General features: G+C 37.9%; 1 long non-coding RNA gene across 1 annotated transcript in view; it reads left to right on the top strand.

The window, feature by feature from the left end:
* The first annotated feature begins 4,145 nt into the window (after window positions 1-4,145).
* LOC122466638 overlaps window positions 4,146-21,587 on the top strand; it is a 53,762-nt gene continuing 36,320 nt past the window's right edge. Inside the window, exons 1-2 of the long non-coding RNA XR_006292305.1 lie at window positions 4,146-4,235; window positions 4,622-4,662. This is a non-coding gene — a long non-coding RNA (uncharacterized LOC122466638). The remainder of the gene's footprint in view (window positions 4,236-4,621; window positions 4,663-21,587) is intronic.

The raw sequence follows: 21,587 nt of genomic DNA on the forward strand, positions 1-21,587 counted from the left end.
AAAATTGTCATTATTGTATTTCCATACATCACAGTTCTTTCTTGGTCTTCCATAATGAGAAGTTCAAATTTCTGTAATTTAAAAAATATTTTAAGGATTAAAATTACAGAAACACACATTGTAAATTTGCCATCAGTACTGCAGTGTGTAAAAATCCATTTACATTACAACAAAGTATATGCCTTAGTAAATGTAAGTTTAAAAAGTTCACAGACTGGATAACTTCTTTTTGAGTATGTATAGCAGTGAAGGGATGCAGTGCAATTTCTTTCTCTTAGACCATCTTCAGTGTCTAAATAATAGTCTAATAGGATCATCAGGTTTCCTCATATATATCATAATTTCAGAAGAATACTAAAAATATTTTTCTCTTTATATTTCAGAAATTGATTGCATCATTTACATCTTTACCAAATGCCTAATACAGATAAAGAGGATGTATTTATATATTTGTATCATAGTGAAATCATAGAAATAGAAAACAATATTACAAAGCCAGAATCAGTATGTTTAGATGAAACCATCCCTTTTCTCAACATTATAAAACAACCCTGTATATTTTTGTCCTGTACTCTCTCAGTGGATTCAAAATCCCCCAAAAGGCACATCTTATGTTTGTATTGTACCTGCAGGTTGGCTGGTTGGAGAAATGCTCCAAATAAAATGTGTATCCCTTTTTGCGTTTATTATAGGGCATATATCAGGAAATACACATATCATGGACAGAGAATCATTGGTCTTTGTTTGCTTGTTTGGGGTATTAACACACTTTCTAATTTAAGTAGTTATATGGTTCCAATCAACATAGTATAGAGGCACTCTGATACCTAGATTTCACATAGATCTGTAAGCACTGAATAACAGATTTGCTTTTGCCACACTATGATTTAAGACATGAGCTATGCTCCTTAAATCCGCTAAGATCATAGTCTCCCTGCCATCCATGTTCTTTTCAGAGTTCATAGTGGGATACACTGTGCTCACTTTCCACTAATAGGGTGGTCTTTTGGAGTCAAGTCTGAGTATGTGATAAATCCATGTTTTTAGAAATGCAAAATTGTGGCTGCTTTTTATGCTTTGCAATCCAAGTGCTCTCAAATTGAAGTACAGTATTGCTCTTGCAATATTTTAGTTTGATAAGCAAAGGCAACCTTTATCGCATCCCTCAGTACTTTTGTACAGTGTTCCTCATCACTCTCAGCTTCATGTAGTATATTAGGAAGCATAGGCTTGAGTCATAAAGTTAAGGTTAGTCTGACTTGGAGTTTTAGTTCAGTCGTTTATTTACAGTACATGGCCAGCTATGAAATTTAGGTTGGGCTTCAAATCTGCATCCAAACTTTCCCATGTCTGGGGGATATTTGGGTTTAGGATAGTGGTTCAGACACATCCATTTCATGTTTCTCCTTTAGTTTCAGTATTACTCATATGAGTGTTCATTGTCCCCTATAATTATCCACAACTTTGATGACTATTTCAAGTTGTGGCTTTAGTCCTATTACTTTCACAAGCTCAAGGACACTTCCCTGTGGGTATGTTAGGCTCTGGCCAAGGCAGCATTAGCTCAGACCGTTCAAAAGATGGTTTTAGGACTAAAATATGAGAGTTAGTAGCCTTTCATTTAGCATGCTCATTCTCCAAAGGATGTTTTAATAAAAGTAGCTGGAAATAAAATGAGTATTTTAAACCCTAATTTTGAACTGCTCCAAAGCCCTGGAATCCAAAATGAAATATTCCACCAAATTGTTTAGGTCCCCATACCATGAGTAGCTTCTAAGCTTTCAGAAAACTGGCCTCAAATTTCTCTAATCTGTTTACAGATTCTAATGTGTAGATTTAGATGTGTATAATTTTCCTTAATATACAGGTTATTGATATAGTAAGGAGTAGTTTCAGTTTATGCTTTCAAGGCCTATTACAAGATTCGTTTGTACACAAGTTATGAAGGGGCTATTTATGAGCGATCATGTCAAGGCCTACTTAACTGCTTCTTAGTTCAAGGATCATTGACACAATAAACCATGCCTCTCTTGGCAATGTTATTGTCTGTTGAGATAGTGCACTTGTGAGCATACACAAAGCCTATATATTAAAGATCCTTGTGAAATTTCTTATTTCAAGCATAATAAGATAAGAAAATAAACAGAAATGTATATCTTTATTAATCAGTTATGCTTGATACCAAAGTAGCAATAAGATGTTACTATTTCAAAAATAAGAGCAAGATAGCTTTATAAGCTTGCAACCTATTCAAAGAGCATAGATTAACAAAAATTAAAAAACAGAACAAAAATCCCCACAAAAACCCACAACTAATGTGAGAGAGCCATTGAGTAGAAACATAGGAACATATATTTGAGTTTGTAAATGGAAGTGTTGGGTGAGCTGGCCTCCCCTGAATTAATCAGATTTTTACGGGGGGAGGAAAAATGGCTTAGAGACAGCTCATCCTTCTTTTTCAGAGCACTTTTGAAATGGAGTCCAGACTCTGATGTATTCAGCAAATTTTTCACTTCTACAAGCATATGGTTCTAATTAATTACATGGAGATAGGTCCAACATGTGTAGATTTTAGGACCAGAATGTACCACAATGATTACCCTGACCGATCTCTGGTGTGACACACAATTTCACATAGCAATTCAAGCAGTGGAGAGGAAATATTCTTCCCTACACTTAAGTGAACTCTGTTGACCCCAGTGGCTTGTCATTGTCACTAAGCATAACTTTAGTGAAGGAGACTTATATGCCAGTTATGTCCATTGTAAGCTTTTGAACTGCTGACCAATGTGACTGAACATTGAGAGACAGTCACTACAGGTGAGCCAGTGACTCATATAATAGTTATAAGTAACTATCCTTTATGTATTGAAAATAACTAATTTTAAATTACAGTTAACTACAAGTCTGTTTTAAAGTTAATATAATGATAAAGAAAAATTATTAGCTGCGTGTTCAGCTTTTGGAAATCACTGATGGGAAAACAGTTTTTATCCCTTTTTTTTCCTCCAGAGAACTGAAACTTCTGGATTATGGAATTCAAAATGAAGATAATTTAATATTGTTGTTTTTACACAGAATTAGTTCCTATTATTTTTCTCTTACATAAATATAGTTTTTTTTGAGACAAAATGAGTAATCATGTTTTCTTCCGAAATCACATTGTTTCCCAGGGTACATCCCTGACTTTTACAACCTTAATCGCTTGGGGCATGTCTTGAACTTTTAACCTTCTTTCCTAAGCTCTGATGCTGTGAATGATGGTCTATCCTACTTGACGCACAACTAGATTGTAGTTCAAAGTGGATGTCACAAACACTATGGCACTATCTGGAGCAAAGATTTGACTATCACTTTGGGATAAGCCCATAAGATCATAAAGTTAAAATGTACTATTTTCTCCATTCCAGTAATTCAGATTTCTGCAATACCCATTTATCTTAATGTTCACTTAACCCCTTTTCCACTACTAATAATTGTCACATAACATGAATATAATTTTCAGACAAGATATTAAATTAATATTACAGTACTATAATGTGATCCTACTCATGACCTGTTATAAGCCAGATGTAAATAGCTTCCCTTAGCCTTGGGAAATGCTGTACAAGTCTTGGAGCGAAGAGGTCCTGAATTATGTACCCATTGCTTCCACAGTTGCCTTTAATCATGTCCTGTACTTGATAACCCTTATTAAGTGAAACCTCACAGAAGGATGGTAAATGTCATTTAACCCCTTTTTAAAAATCTAGGAAATTCCACACAAAAGGCTTTAAGTGAATCGTCAGGTTGCATTGGTAAGCAGTCAAAAGTCAGGAAATGCCAACGTTAATGCTGTGTGCCTGATTTTTAACTCTGCCTTCTTAATAAGAAACTTTGAGGGCAAATCACATGACACAAAAATAGTTACATTCCTACATAAATTTAAATAATGTACTCTATAAATGCCGTTATGTCTATATTTCTTAATTGACTGAGCTACTAATACAAATGACTGTTCAAAGGCAGATCTGTCTGCAAAAAAAATGTATTTTCAATGCATAGTTCTTAGGTACTGATAACATTTATTTAAAGACCGTATTAATGTGTAAATTATCTGATGGCCAAATCTTGAGTGGTGCTGAGCATGTTCAATTTCTGTTGAAGTCAGTGGGATTTGCATATCCACATCATCTCTTAGAAGATGGCTTGAAATCAAAGATATACTGGAATGCCACAACAGTGAAATTAGCAGTGTGAGTATTACAAGATGCGTATATAAGATTTTAGAAAAAATAGTTTATGATATTATTTGAGAAATATGTGGAATTGTGTGATTACTTTTATTGCACAAGGGGACAGAGTTAAGGTTGCATTTGCAACTTTAACTTTAAAGTTTCCTAATTTCTGAGTCCCTAGCAGTGGCTGACAGTCATCCCTCTGCCTCTTTCATATATAATTTCATTGAGGTGGGGAGGGAGTAACAAGATGACTCAGTTGGCAGGTGCCGTCTCTCATTTCCTGATTAAAACACTGACAACAACCAGAACTCAAGAATCAGATATATGGATAGATGTAGTAATTTTTACTTGCTTCTGTGGATTTTAGGAAAAGTAAAACCCTGTAAATGTGATTTTTACAGCATATTCTTCAGTGCTACACAATGACTGAAAACCGCACCAGGTGAGTGACCACAAAATATGTAATATGGCAACTTGCAGAAAAAAATTCTACTGATTATTAATCTAATGCTTTAGATTCCTAGAATGGTAAAGACATTGATATGTGTAATCCCAGAACACATTTTCATAACGACCTGATCTTGCTGTCCTTGGGCTAGATAATGATGGAAGTTACAGTGGTATAAATCTAGAGTGACTGTTGATTTCAGTGTAACAGAGATCAGAATCTGATCCAAAGAGTATAGTCAGGATTTTATCTGAGAAAAGAATGCAGGGCCAAGCTTTACATTTTCAGCTGTCAGTGCTTATGTATCGTTTTAAGAACAACCATATGCAGCGCATTGAAAAGCTGTCGAAATGGGAAATATAATAATAGTACTTACAGTGATCTGCACTGCCACAGCAAAGTAACTATTTAAACTAGAGACAGTACTTCAACTTTCTAGTTCTCATTTATTATGAATATCAACAGAAAACCAGAGTGAAAAAACTTCAGAATGATGCAAAATATGTTCTGACAGGAAACTCTCTTCCTGTAGTGATACAGTACATTTGGTCAGTGTTCTGTTGTGTGTATGTGGAGCAAACTAATCGCGCACTCAGCTTCAGCCAGAAGACAATTACACTGTACTTAAAGTATCCAAACATCTGTCATAAGAATTACCCACACTACTTTAAACAGCAAGGAGAGAGGACATGTATACTGTTGACTTTTCATGACCGGACTGAGATAAGTAATAAATATACACAATTGTATTTACCAAGATAGTGTCAAACCATTATGTTAAAGGGATGATGCCACCAGTTAATGTACTATCACCCATTCCTTTAAAAAATTTACAAAAGATAAAACTGGTATATTGCAACCATTGGAAAGCAACTGTAAACAAATTTCTTATGCTATTTACATTTTTATAGAAGTGCCAAGTATTGCTATTTAATTTTAAATATAAAGGCAAACCTGGCACTTCTTCAGATGATCTATAAATTAGTTTCTTAAAGATTTAACTCAAAATTAATTTGTACCTTCTTGAAGTAAAATACTTTTTTTTTTAAAAGTAGCATAGCTCTGAATTAAATTCTTCGCATTATATTGGTTTCTCTGTTTTGTAATTCTTATTTGGGTCCCCTCAGAGTATTGCCTATAATGAGATGAAAGTAAAGGCCAGACGAGCAAGTTATATTCCCTAGCTGCTGTCAGATTTGTTGTGCTTTTGTTCCATAGAAGGTGGCTGGGCTTTTTCTTTGGTGTTTCCTCCCTGTAAATAATAATTTCAGGGGTTGCCATAAAATGGTGTTTAAACTGCTCTTGCACGAGCTCAGCCAGTCATGAAAATTCACTCAAAGGCCATATTGCTTAAGGACAGGAAAAAGTAGCAGTTGCCACCTCCACTCAAGATGTGTTACACTTATATCAAGGGGTCCAGAGCCAGTCTTCCCGGTTATTCTTTCTGTCTTCTTTCCAGACACAAGACTGAAATCAGTTGTTTGTTCTGGGAATGAGCAGACAGAATTATGTATGAGGGAACTGTATTCTCCACCCCTCTTCTACCGAATCCTCTTTATCTCGCCACTGCAAAGAAACAATGGTGTATTAAATCATCCAGTGAATGGCAAGGCTACCAGTACAATGTCTTAACATCATTCATCATACTGAAGGACCAGATGTAGCTGTGATATCTAAACTCTGTTATGTATTATATATGTAATAGAGGGTATATGCACTATATTTATTTACTAGGATTTATCTGGGGATTTACTACAATTTATCCTCATCTCCAGGCAGCTCCAATTACTTAACAAAACATCATAAACGATAGTTCAGTTTTTCCAATACACAGGCCCACAATTTGTTTGTCAGCAGACTTCCCATTGGAGGAAAAAAACCAAGGCTCCTGCTATATCTTTTTATAGTCTACAATCCCACCAATAAGAAATCCAGATCTTTGCTAAAGCCATGCAAAAAGATGAGTTTTGTGATGTACCTGGAAAATTAACCAATTAAGGTTCCAGGGCACCAATTGTGTTACTATCCTTATAAAACAATAGGAACAGTGTGAGAATAGATATGATTTAGTGACTACTAATGGCTACAATAAGTCTTTGAGTATACACTGTGGATTATGGGGCTTTCCACTAAAGTCAATAGAGTTACTCTAGAATAAAACTGATGTAATGATCTGTAGGATCAGTTCCGGGATGTTTCTAGAAGTCTGAGCGTCATAAACTCACCTGACTTCTTGAGTGCCTTACTAAACACTACAATTAGTACTTACATATGACACTAGCCATATGACAAATTGTGGGACCATATAGTAAATTGTATTGTACTTCTGGCAGCCTCACCTGCACTCTGCCTTCTGATAAATTTCCAAAGAATTTATTCTAACATTCTAATTGTCTGAGTAGTGTCAAACAGTCATTCATTAAACAGGGAATATATGGTAGTTTGGTGTGGTATAAAAGTTTTTAAAGTTTTACAAGCATGAGTTTGGGACAGCTGTAATACTCATGAATATGATAAATCATTATGTATATGTAATAGAAAATTAATTATTGGAATATACAAAGTTGGAAAAAGTTGCTTTTTGAAGGGGACATTCAACTTTGTTCAATCATATTTTGAATAAACTAAAACACAAGTGCTTGCTTTCTCCTGTTTAAACTTAGCTGCAAGTAATGATGGTAAAGATAATATCAAAAAGCCCACTTACTGCTCATGTCTCCTCTTCCTGCAAGATCTCTACGGGCTATATATATAATATGCTCATCTTTTATTATAGATTATAGGTTTGTTAATAAACTAGTGATACAAAATTATGTTTCTCCAGTGGGAGTGCCCTTAAAATTGTGTGGTATTACATTAATGCAAAATATGACTCTTAGCAAAAACTCTTAGCAGAAATTCATGCTGTCACCTGTTGGGAGACAGGGAGATGAATAAAATATTGGAAGCGAGCTATTTCATGATTTTACTCTAATTAGTTAAGAAACAAGAGTTCTATTTTATTTAAATAACCTGCTCTCTGCCATAGCATTCTTTTGGAAGTGGTCATTATTAAAACTATTGCGCAAAGCTTCACAAAATGTGGATTTGCTCTGATTTGAACATTGTATGTGTCACTGCTGCCGCCAAGTGACAGGTTTGGAGGGCATAAAACTCATAGCAGTTTGTAACTGCAGTATCCAAATAATCCCCTGTCCTCCTACCCCACTCTAGACCCTCCCCTCTCACCACCTACACGGAGACAATCTTCTAAGGCTATGCATTCAGATTAGCCCTTTTGTGAGTATGGCGTTGTTTAAGCAGTGGACCAGGAAACATGGAGAAAATATAAATGCACTAGGTATTTATAGCTGTATAATATTCTCCTCCCAGGATTCATGTCTGTGGGAGCGAATCACATGTAGAACTAAAGTAACTGAGAAGAATATTTCTATATCTGGATTTGTGTGTGTGATGATTAACTCCTTTTAATCCCATGCAAACTGCTAATTTGTCGAAAGTGGCCCTCAGAAAGCAAAATGACATACCAGACGAGCTGGGTGCACAGTAAACTTATTACATATAGACATAGATGCATCTATATGCATCAGCTGCTTCTCTTTTGCAACCTTATTCTTGAACTGTGCTAAGAGCTTTTCAATTGCAGTGACATTTTCAGCCAAAGACGTAGTAGTTGTTGCAGAGCAGTGTTTTACAGGCAATTACTTTATCTGATCACTGGCGCAATCTCCCCCCGAAAAGGGACCAAAGCGATCAAGTTAAATCATTACACAAAGGCAAGAGAAACAGAGGGATACAACACAGAGAAAAAGGGTCTCATCTCATTAGCTGGTGTCCGTGCTGCCAGGTCCAGGGATGCACACAATGAGGCTGGTCCTTTAAGACAATACTGTGTGAAGTTGCCTCCTGTAGTTGTTGACAGCTCTGAATCCTCCCTTCCAGAGCTCATTGTGGCCACAGTGGGAGGCACCTGCAGAAAATGTGACAAAGGTAGGTGGGGAGCAAGAGCTTTTCAGTGAGCTCCCCAGCTGGAGAGAAGAAGCCACACTGAACAGCAAGACTGGGAATGGGCATGTGAGAGAAAAGGAGGTCAAACATGGGCACCTTAGCACTAATGACTTTCTAAGCACTGTACAGTTCAGGTTTCTGACATCTCTTAACGTGCTTTTCTTCTGTTTGCTTAATATGCTGAGGTATTTAGCTTAAAAGCACTAAATGTTCCATTATGATGGGCAAGTTGTCCTACCCACTGATTATTGTCAGTAAGTAGGTCTTGCAGCATTTCGTCTCCCTTTACACTCCTAATCTGGGAAGGCAGGTAGGAATTTCTCCTCCTTCAGCTTCTTATCAATTATGAGCATTTTGAACACTAGTCAAAATAAGCTACCTGTTTGATTTACCGTGATTACAAAGCACAGACCAAACAAGGCTGGCTGGGTCTACCTACAGAGAAGAATTTCCAGAGTTGCATTATTTTATTTTTTTAAAGAAATAGACATGTAAATTATTTAGTATATATTTCCAGAGTGGCTTGGGGGGGCCTAAAAATATTGAATGTATGTGTGAAATACCTTCTTTATAAAGTGATCTATGGATAAAAAGAGCTAAGGGGTGTGTATGTGTATACATGTAGTAAGTATATGTTTCCATACTCTCTGTTTCTATAAATAAGTCTGGGAATCTCTTATTATTTTTGTATATTACAGTAGAACCTATAGTCTTAAGAATCTAAGAAGATTAGGCCTGATGCTGCAAACACTTCTGCACTTTGGTAACTTTGCTCAATAAAGTTGTGCTTAGTACAATGGGTTCTGACTGGGGACTCTAGGCCCTATTGTAATATAAAAATAAGATTCCCAAACTTGTTTTACATACACAGGTAATAATTGTAACAATAAAGAGGCGAGGGGAAAGGATGATTCCGGGTAAATGGCAAGAAAATGCAGTGTTATAGGATAGCTATAAAATTTTAAATTGAATCCCATGTACCTACTCGTTATACATATGACTTGTATATATGCGTCATTTGTATTGCCAGGGCACCTAGACATTCCAATTAAGAATTGGGGCCCCAGTCAGTGTGCGCGCACACACAACTGAAAAGAACAAATACATAAAGATGCAGACATATGAACACACATGTACCTATTTGTTTTTTCTCTCTTTTTATGTTTATGCCAGCTTGGGACACTTCTTTTGGTGTGTCACAGCTAGGTTGGTTGTGTTTAGTTCTGTTTGTAAACCCCCCCACACACACACACCATCCTCACCCAAAAAGGTAAGAGATTGTCTGATCATTTCAGGGCTTGTTTATGCTTTGAATGTATCTAGTTCCCTTGGAGAAACTCTTCCCTACATCCCCAGCCCCCTTTGGAGAAAACAAAAGAACTATTCATGCAAAAAAGCATGGGTGGGTGTGGTGGAGGGGAGAGGATGCCACCGACAAACCCTATTGAAATGCATTGGCTGTTCATTTACATTCACACTTTTTAAAATAAAAATGTTAACTAATGATGTTAAATGCTTTGCCAAAGGTCTTGGCAGGTCAGTTGCAGAAGTGCCATTTCTGCCTAATTAGGGCTCTTGTGTGAGCCTGGGGGCCTCTTGATACAGCGGGTGACAAGCTGGGAGTTGACAGTTTCAATCGGCTCCAACGGGAAGGTTGTGCCGGTCATGTTTTCCAACTCAGCCAGGTGTTAGTTGAATGTGGGGGGGTCTTGGCCAGACCTGAGCTCTTGTTTGATCTCCCTTTCTTTTACTCCCTCTATTTTGAGCTCTTCCCTTTGCCTGGCCCGTCTCGTGTCAAGGTCAAGAATGGGCTTGACTAAATCGGCAATTTCGTTTATCTCTGGGAGGTCATTAGCAGCCCTCCAAATAAACCTTGGGTATTGGTGCAGAAACAAAATGGGCTCCAGAAACCAGGCACTGCACAATCTAAATCTAAAAACAGGAGAGAGGAATGAATGCAGATGTGTCCAGAAAAAAAATCTTTTACTGATCTGTCTTTAATAGATATGCCTTAGAAACCACAGTTAGATATAATTAATAATACCTGCACTTATTAAATACCTCTGCCAAGGCACCCTGGATGCTGTACAGTTTAAAGGCTATCACAGTCATGAATAATTATCTTGCATGTATACAACCTCTCATTTTGAGACCACACAAATAACTGCAACCCAATATTACTTTCAGAAATCAAAATAAAACCTTCCCATTCTTTTGTCAACACTCTTATCCCTCCGCCTCCTGCTGGAATACTCTTTCTTTTTCTTTCTCAGTCTCTTAGATGTCCTGACATGTGTTATCCATATAAATTAGATTGAAAACTCATTGGGGCATTTCTTACTTTGTGGACCATCCTGAGTTAGTATAAATCATTGGTGCTTTGAGTTCAGTAGAGCTACACTGATCTGCATTAGCTGAGAATCTGGCCCTGTATCTTGAAAGCACAAGGCACAACAGTGCTATTTAATAAATAATAATCCCAAAAGATACTGAATGCATAAAATATTAGAATAAAACCAAGATGATCCTAAACTTCCTTATTCAAAATATAATCCAGTTTCACAATTTTCTTAAAGATTTCCATTAGAAACTCTTCCACTGAAGAAAATGTATTTCATGTCCCCCGCACTGTTTGAATAATCCAAACTTCACTGCATGTAGGAATCACTGCGTACGCTACTGAAATGCAGCCAGCTGTGGGATAAACTATTTAACAGCACAAAGCAATACCACACAATTTTGGACCAGAAATGATTAAAAAAGCTATATCCTGTGTTGATAATTGCATGCCCTAATATACAACAGCAATGGTATTTTTAATGTTAGGTAGGAAGAATGTAATTGGAATTAGATAGAATGTTGAGTTTCATATCTTTACTCTTTTTTAAAAAAAAAGTCCCTTGAATTCCCTCTCCCATCCAAAAGGCAAGTCTGCCAAATTCAACTCTCGGAAAAACAAGTACCACTCTATTGTATGTAACAAAGTTGTACCTGTAAAACAGTGGAAAATTGAAACCCATAACCCAAATGGATTTGCAGGGCCAATGTCTCTTATGGCAGCAAAGTCTATGGAGTGAAGCACCAACATTCTGCTCCTGAAAGTAATTCAGTTCTAGTACCCTATGAAATGCTCCCTTCTAATAAGGAGTACTATCCTTAAGCAGCAAGATAATAATAAATGAGGATAGCCAAGGGTTCATATTTTCGTTTTATCAGGACTGTACTACAGTGTTGGCAAAAGAGATGTTGCTATTGTTGTTAACGTGAAGAGGTAACTGCAATATCTCAATATTTCAGGACTTGTCTTATCCAGCTACATTAGAAAGAAATCTCTGATTTACACAGTGGGTCTCTAGTGAATATCCAATGTTAATTTCATTGAAATTAATAATAGTCCAGCACACAGAAAAGATGCAGGTTAGGCAAGAGAGAGCCACGGTGCAATTTGCAGAGGAGATTTTTTCCTTTCAACTGGATTATGTTGGAAAAGTATTTTTGCTTGTGTTGTGGACGTGGGAATACTTAAGTAGAGCTCAATGTCCTGGAGGACATTGAAATCAAAGACACGGAAGCCGACTGCTCAATATTACTGTAATATTCATTGTTCCAGCATCCTGAATAGAGGTTTAGCCTTCCCACAATAGATTTGGGCCTTTCTGGCCAGTTGATAAACATGGCATTGAACTGGTTAGCTGCAAAGTAATAGCAATGGATTCTTCTCCATTAAATGTTCAATTAAATACAGTGGTGGCCACTTGTTTGAATCATCATAACCAGCTGCATGTTGTCTGATTTCTTCACTTGCAGTACCAATATCTAGGCTTGTGCATGTGACCTTAGTTAACATCAGCTGGAGTTAGTTCCTCTTCCAGACATATACCTAACTCCTTTAACTGAAATGGAAGGTGCATGTGGTGGTTTATCTGATGAGCACTGAAAAACATGCTGTGTGCTTTCCGGGTGTTTACAGTACACAGGAGCTTGTTGCTGAACAGGTATGTCCAAGATCCATAACCAACGTGAAGGAGAAGCGGTGGCCCTGCAAACAGTTTTCTAGGCGATGAGTCAGGTTGGTTTTAATTTATGTATTTTTACTTAGCGAAATACAGATCAACATCAATATTGTTGCTTTTTTTTCTTAAGACAGGGACAGAATGAAAGACTATTTATCTTCTTGCAATTACATCTTGCAGCATATATTAGAGCATAAAGAGCATGTATGATTCATGTGTGGAGAGTTCAAGGAAGCGTATTGTCTTGGCCCCAGGTCCCACAGAGAATCTTTACAATAGGTCATACAGCTACAGCCTAGTTTAATATAGTTAGCTTTTTGTAAAGTTGCTGCGTATAAAAATCTAGTCACCGTGTTTTAAGCTGAAAACCTTGGACAAACTAAATACAATGGACTGAGTTAAGGACAGAGTGCTAGCCTTTAATTGAATTTTCCTTCCATTTGTGGGTTCAAAACAGAACCTTGACATTACTTCAACTGTTTTCTCTTTAAATTTAACTGCATGTCCCAGTTGAATTTGAAAATCCCTACATATATACCGTTCCAACATAGTGGGCAGCTTGCTTTCCTCTGTTGATAGCTATTTCATGTGTGCATTGGTCTGGGAAGTCATTTGATTATTTACTATTGCTTTTCAGTATAACAATTTCTCCTCCATTTCTGCTGTGTAAATAAAAAAAAAAGCCCCTTTCTGTTAGTATTTTCAAAGTAAGGTATTTTGTAAATGAACGTAACAAAGCAGACGTGTAGGGTTAAATCATGTTACATGGAGGGAAGAAAAGGGAAGCTGTGCACAGCTGGGAGCATCCTCTGCCACAGGAATCTTTCTAGCCAGGACAGATCCTTTTTGCTGGGGGGTAGGGTAGTATTTGCTGTTTCTCCAATATGGAGTTTGGGGCAGCCTAAGTCTGACACTTGCCATAGACTGCATCGTATGCACTAGCTCTCTGGTGGGGCTCGATATGGCCCTTGGGGATGTAGTGTGCATTAGCCAATCCACTCACTGTCTGGAATGCTATGGAAAGGTGGTGCCAAACTGCTTTGTGGGGAGATAACCTCCTGTGCAGTATAGGCCAGGACTGAACACTGAGGGCCTGATCCAATTCTCGCTGAAGTTAGTGGGAATACTCCCACTGTCTTGAGTCGGCAATGGTTCATACCCTTAGTGAATTTCCATTTTTTCCCCAGGTTTTAGATTTTATTTTCATTTTGGTATGGAGTCAGCAGAATCTGTTGTTGCTGAAATATGCTGACATGAGGCTCTGAAGAGGTCATAAGGGGAACAGATTTCTTTCCTCCAGATAGAAGCTTTAAACAGGGAATAATTACATGGAAATGCAAGAATCCTCAGGTAACTGATTGGATTTTATCTTCCTGATCTTTTCATGATGTGAATAGAAGATCGACCTGGCCCTGAACTCTCTTGGCAGCTTCATGGAATGATTTAAAGAAGATCAGCTAAAACAATTATGCTAGATAGGTTTTAATGATCAAGCAAACCAATTCATCAGCGTGTCTCCCATTGGTACTTTCATTCTATTACCATACACAGTCTGACTTTATAGGCTGGGTAATTCTTTTGTAGATCAAACCATTAAAAATCATTTTAAAAAGGCTTTAGAGCTCAACTGATAGTTTGCCACATGAAATAAATATTTTAGAGTAGGAACTACTGCATATGATGCACAAGTGGTATCACTTCAGCAGTATAACATTATTAATAATGAGTTTGACTTGCTGGATTATAATTATTGTTGTCTTTTTAAGGACAGACAGTGTGCTCAGCAGTGTACAAGGCAAAATGAGACTGTTCGTGTCCTGAAGAGTGTCTGATTCCACCCCTCACCCACACCGCTGATTGTCTTTGACCAGGCCCTGAGTCCCTTGCTGGCCTCTACGGTGTGCATGACCCCAAGGGCCTATAAGCAGTTGATGCAGCTGCATGCAGTAATGAGGAGAAATCTCTTCTAGGCCTTAGAGCCATGCTTTCATTCTCCCCTTCTATTCAGTCTGCCTGCAAAGTCTGTTGCTTATCTACCTGCTGAAGGCACAGACAGTTGCATCCTGGGACCTGGTCTACACTACACACTTATGTCATAACGACATAACTATGTCGCTCAGGGGTGTGGGAAATGTACACTGCGAGTGATGTAATTATACTTACCTAGCCTATACCTACTACCTATACCTACCTACCCAGTGTAGACAACGCTATGTTGACAGAAGGGCTTCTTCTCTCAACATAGCTACCGCCTCTCGGGGAGGTGGAGTACTGACTATGCTGACAGAAGAAATTCATCAGTGTAGGTAATGTCGTCACTAAACAGTACAGCTGTGCCTCTGGAGCACTGTAAGTGTAGACAAGCCTTGAGAGCTGGACAGAAAATTATTTGCAAGGCACATCTTCAAAAGATTTAGGTATGTCTCCATCTGCTGGTTGGGAAGAATTGTAATCCAAGGATCTCGGCTGATACAGAAGTTCAAACAAAAAATAGTTTCTCTGGAGTGGATAGGTGTTTCCTTATATAATCCAGTTGTAATAATTTATAACATTGAAATATCTTGTTTCGTATGGTGGCAATAAGATTTTTGACAGCGACGTATTTGGCCAATAGGTTAAAATGGTGTTTAAAAAACAGTGAAACAAGCTACAACCTTTTTCAAAGCCTGAAAAACATCCACTGTATTGCAGAAGTCACTGATACAGAAAATCTGTAATGAAATTATTCTATAACATTCTCACTCTATTTTAGATCATCTGGCAAGATAAGAGTAGAAGCAGGAATTCTCATTGTCTTTATCTAAGCTTTAGGGGGTGCATTGTGAACAGAGGGTATTCCAGCTGAACATAATAGATCAAATTCCAGAATGATTAGAGTCTGTGTTGTCTAATTAATTAGATTCCATGACGGTTAATTAAGTGATGACGTGGTTGCGAGTAGTATATGAGGCAATAAATTGCTGCTTTTAGTCTTAACCAGACCTGAAAGTCATTTGTTGTAACTATGCTAATGTTGCTATATTAGGGAGAAATTACACACAAACACAGTAATGAATATAGTTTAAGATTTTAATGTTTTTAAACAGGAGAATAAACAGTAAGTCCAATGATGATACATATAGGATCAAATCTTGTAGACCTTACTCAGACAAAATGAATGTTTAAGGAACATATTCTGGTGAATTTACACAAACATCCTCTCTGAGGTTAACAGGACTACTCCACATGAGGAGTAAGATAGCAGGTTCTAGCCCAGAGTCAACAGAAAATTTGCCTAGATAAGGAATAAAGACTGCAGAATTTGCTGCTATTTTTTCTGTTACTTTCATGTTATACACTAGAATGAATAAATAAAGGGTGAGCAAGCACTTCTCCCGAGTGTCTGCCTTCTTGCACTCCCAAATCAAAGTTTTAAATTTTTTAAATTACTCCCAAGTGCTCATGGTTGCAAAGATAATGTGAACCGTGTGAGTATAAATCAATGCGGTGATGTCTACCGAAGTCTGCAGAGTGCTTGTAAGAATAGTTCTGAGATCTGTAAACATCTCCCTTTCATTTCAATGGGCTGTTTATGCTGAAGCCTATTGATAACATTTTAATGTGTCGGCATTCGCTATTTTTCTGTTAGTAAAATCATGCAGAAAGAAAAGGATCATAGCACAAAGATTTGAACAATTTGCTGTGAGTAACATCTAATTTTGCATGAGGAGAGGGCGGAGTGCGGCTTGTGGCTGAACTTTTTTTTTTTCCCCCCTAATCTGAGCCCTGCATGCAGTGCACTGCCATCTTGGAACTGAGGCCCAGCTATGAATCTGCTGGATCCAAATACGCTGCCAGCTTGTATGCAATGCTATAATCCCATTTTGCTTTCCATAACCTATTTTATATGGTCGCACTTCAGACAGCATGTTTGGGCCCTGCAGAGAGAAGCCAGGAGGCTACAGGGAGAAAAAATGGAACAGAAGTGGATGGAGAGAGAAAACCAGGCATCCAAATAGGATGTCTTGTCACTCTAGAGCTGCTCTTCTGGTTCTGAAATTCTAGTGGGGGGCATCAACCCATAACTGGTCAATTTGAACACCTTATTTCTTCCAAAGGCAGATGCATCTTCCCTCCCTCCCAAACTGTACTGTACATTATTCACCTTTTCCACTTTTCTTTCTTTTGCATTGAAATCTACAGTGTTTTGTGGAAATGCATTTTTCTTTTTCTATTACTCCTAGCTAAAGACATACTGTATCTCCAAACTGTTTTGATAGATTGCACAGAGAAGAAAATGATTCAGAGGGGGAAAAAATTTTAATGTATTTTTTGAAATATATTAGTACTAAAACTACCTTTAAACTCCCTGCAGGTTTGAGTGCCTGTTAAATTTTCTGGATAGAGAAGACTAATTTGCCAAACAAAATCCTCACTGTAATACATCGGTTGCTTAACTATCTTTTTTTTTAAAACTTCAGAATAAATGAAAAATTGATCTTTTTGGTCACTGAAATATTAAATTGTGTTGTCTGTCACTTGTTCAACATTGGCTTCTTAAAAGGGAAAACAACAATCACAATCAAGAGTTCTTCAGTGCCCAGAAGAAAATTGAAGCTATAAATGGACAGATGAATTATGTGCTTCCAGTGTTTTTCAAGGGAAGCATTTACCAAGGGAGAAAATTGTTTTAATCTTATAACAACCAAGGAGTAGACTTTGTAAAGCATGGAACACCCTCATATACATTTATTTTTTGTTGCATAGGAGCAGCACAAAATAGCTTTCAACAAATATGGATTGGAAGCGGGCTTTTTCATTGTTCACTATGTTACTTTAAATCCTTTACAAATCTCCATGAAACACTCAGGAGATCTGAACACATTGGACTAGCTGAATGTTCAGCCTTTTACAGTATTAAAAAAAATAGAGCTATTCCTGGCATTTGCTGAACATTCTATTAAAGTGGGAATAAAAAGTAAGTTTTAGACATCTGGGGTTTAATTTAATCTGGGGAAGAGGAGAAGCTATGGCCCAAACCTGAGAATTTGGAGGTGGCTGTTGTATTTATTACTTTTCAGCAGGGACAGAGTTTGTATTTTTTTGCCTATTTCTAGTTTGCTAGGCATCAATTGGAGGAAAATACACAGCTGCAGAGCTGCCACTAGGAGGCATTTACAGCCTCCCAACTTTTGACTAATGAGATCTGGTCACAGGAAAAACCTGTATTTTTCTGTGCATTTTCTCTTGCATAGTTATTACATGAGAGCTGCTTTTGCATTTATGCAAAGTATGCACAAATAGTCAAAGTTTACCTCTTTACTGTTGATAAACAGAACCACTTCTGGAAAAAAATCAAGACGTTTTCAATAATAAAAAGGATTTAATTCTCTTTTTGGGAGAAGTAAATAAACCTATCTAAATCTAAAATGGTGTAAATTATCAAATGTAAAAAAGGACAAAATATAAACTGTAATAACCATATTTAAATCCCTCATTGATTTCAACAGAATTTGGCAGGAAAAGTAATAGAAATGGTGATCAGTTCTATAAAGTATTAATCCGGTTCCTGAATGGATAGTTGAGAAGGCTGTATTATCACCAAGGAAAATGGAGTACTCCTCCTATTATTGTTGTACTGTGCTGCAAATATGACAATGAAATTTACCTGTTACTGGAGTCCTCTCTGTTAGGTGTTTGCCAGAAGCCTTTAGTTTACCTAAAGTAAGGGCGGGGATGGGGGCGGGAACAGACTGTCTTTCTGTGATTAGAATTACCTGATGAGGTTTGGGGGTTATTTTAGTTCCTGTGTGTGTGGAAAGGAGCTCATGAAGTTGGCCTTATGCAGTTGAGGCTAGAAATCAGCTCATGGCATATGGCTGGCAAATATTTTAAGAAAATTTTCCTCCAAAGAGTTTCAATGTAGAATTGTGTGTGCGCGCCTTGCTCATGACATAGATTGGAAATTTAGGGCCTGCTCCTGCTCGCTTAGAAGTACTTTGGCATTGTGCAGGATCTGGCCCTTAGTGCTGTGTGAAGAAAATGTTGAGATAGGCTAAGGAAGGAGAATCAAATGAGTAGGAAGGTTTCTAATGGGAGAGTTCAGGACAACCAAGGTGGGTTTGTCTCTGAGACTTTAATCTTCGTTCCCTCGGCTCTTTTCACTTGTGCACAGTAATTGTTAGGTATCAACTCTGTACATTCAGGTAGCTGGTGGTAATGGACAATTCTGGTTGGACTCACCACCTGACCAGTGTATCTGTTTTAAGTCTGGCCAAGGTGCCTGGGTAGCTCCCACTTTGGTTGTTCTAATAAGGCCATTCATTTTGGGGTATATGTATTGGCAGAGATTCCACTGGGTATCTTGTTCTTGGTTGTATGTGAATGCTGGTAGCAAGAGAAAGTGTTTGGTGTTTTTTCTCCTGAAATGTTTTAGAATCAGGTTTAATAGAGGATAAGTCAGCTTAGTGCTAGTAAGGAGAAGGAGCAGGTTGTATTCATGTGTAAATATTCCTACTAGAAGTTTATGAATCATTATCCAAGGTTCTTGAATCCTAATAAGTTTCAGGACTGAATTCAGGTTCTTAAAGGTCAGTGCAACACCAGTAGGACAGGTAATTGATGATGGTGGGCAAGGAGAAGTAAACAAAAGTGAGGAATTGTGGCACTTTGTGGACAGCAGGTAGCAATGCCTGATGCCCATACAATGGATAGCATGTCCTTGACACACCTACTTTTGGCTAAGATGGCCTAAATTCATTTGGCCATGGACAAAAGAGAAATGTGGCCACAGGGTCATTACGTAGGGATACAGGTTCCACTGCTCTGATATGGAGGAGACCAAATGGTGAAATCTACATGAAACTGAATTTATTTTGACATATAAATGGGGAGCTGGTGTAGTCCAGTGGACATGGGTTCAGTTCCAAAATCTGCCATTGACATGCTGTGAAGCCTTGGGCAAGTCCTGTCACTTCTTTGTCTTTTGCTTTTCCCATCTGTAAATCGTGAATAATTATACTTATCTTTCTTTGAAAAGCACTTTGAGATCTATGGATGAAAATCATGCTAGGAGAGCTAAATATTCTAGATTTTGTTTTGTTGTTTTCAATATTATATCTATGCTATAACAGTAGCTGCCTTTGGGCAGCACTGGGATTTTCAAAGTTGGCAACATTTATATTTAGATTTTGTTTAAAAGAAGGGTTAGTCTGAATTATTACTTTAGATTTTCAGGCAGACTGGCTATTTGGAATGTCTACTGGACACTTTTATAATTATGAATAGGAAAATGTAATTCAATGTTTCCTTGATTGGAGGTAAGAGGCTAGACCGTGTATAGACCCAAATCCTTATACTTCAGCATATGCAGTCCTTGACTGAATGAAATTAAAATAGTATGCAGCAGGGTCACACATTTTTCAGCCTTGTGAGTGCTCAGAGGGACAGCACACAGCATGAGTGCAGTCACGCGTTACTGACATAGGGCTAGGAGTGCTTGAGGCCCGATCCTTCATTCCTTACTCAAGCAAAACTGTGCTCTTGGATGTAAGGACTGCAGGGCTACGTTTGTGTTGGAAGGCGCACAGTTCCATTTGATGTAACGGTTGTGCCTTAAAGAAACCTCCATCTGTATGCTGCCATCTGTGATATGTGAAGGGTTAATTAGACAGAGAAAATTATCTAATCTGTTGCTGCAGATGGGGATTCAAGTGAGGAAATTCTGATGCTATGTTAAGCCCCAAGACCTGAATTGTTTTCTTAAAGCCCTGTCTATAAAAATGTTTCTCAGCACTTTTCTTACTATGTTTTTGTTTTAGCTTGCAAAGAAACCCCTAAAATGTACTCATTCATTATGCTTCTATTCATCCAGGGTGACACTACCTCTTTTGCAGGAAACCCCCACGAGACCCTGTGTACCGCTAGACTCCCACTTAAGTCCTGAAGTGGGATGTAAATGGTGGCTCTCTGCACAAGGGTGAATTTCACCCATAGTACATTGCTTCCACAGCTTCTGCTTGGCATAACTCTAAATGAGGTGAAAAATCAGACACGAAAGGAGTGTTAGGAATGGCCAGGAGCGTGGATAATGCACCTAAGCACAGAGCGCCTGGGGACCAGGGGAGAAAACATAGGAAAGAATCCAGAACACTGGGGTGCAGGAGTAACTGCAGCCCTAAGGCTTTGACAACTTAACTGCTGATCTTTTCCACGTTGAATAGCTGGAGCATTTTATAGTGCTGCTCAGGTGGATGGCATTAAACGCCTCAGCAATGTAGTTCTCATCTTTTCATCTTAGGTAACTATCTTCAAATATGTATTTTAAAGTATTATTTAATACCCATAAAGAGAAACCAATCAGCAGGCAAGGACTGGGTCACAAATATTGCCAACATAAACAAAAGAAGAAACCAAATCCCATTCTGTACAGCATTCAATGCAAATCAAAGAGTAAGAACATTAAAAGTATCCATCAGTCATGGGCAGGTAAGGGGGAAAGAACTCTTGGATGAGTCCGTCTCTTGATTAAATTAATTGCTTACCAGGAAAAAATGGGCCAGATCTCCAACTCCTTTCTAGCTGCTTTGTGCTACAAAAATCGGGTGGGAACGCTGACATAATGGGACAGTGGGAATTCCCGAGATCCCCAGCATAAGGGATAAGAAGGGAAGCGCACTGTGCTCTGCCAGTCCCCCTGCCAACAGAACAGACCCTAGAAGACCATTTCTGCCAGTGTAACTTAGCAGCCTAATGCGAGTTGCATTGCTTACTCCAAAGCTAAATTTGGCCCATGGATAGTATGGGAAGTACATTAGTGTAGGAAAAAAATTTTCAGGCCATTACCTATTTATTCTTTTGGGGGCCCTTCTTAAGTGTTTATATTTTGAGTCAATATAGAATGCTATCAAAGCTCTGTGT

This window comes from Chelonia mydas, chromosome 7 (genome assembly GCF_015237465.2).
Source record: "Chelonia mydas isolate rCheMyd1 chromosome 7, rCheMyd1.pri.v2, whole genome shotgun sequence".
Lineage (NCBI taxonomy): Eukaryota > Metazoa > Chordata > Testudines > Cheloniidae > Chelonia > Chelonia mydas.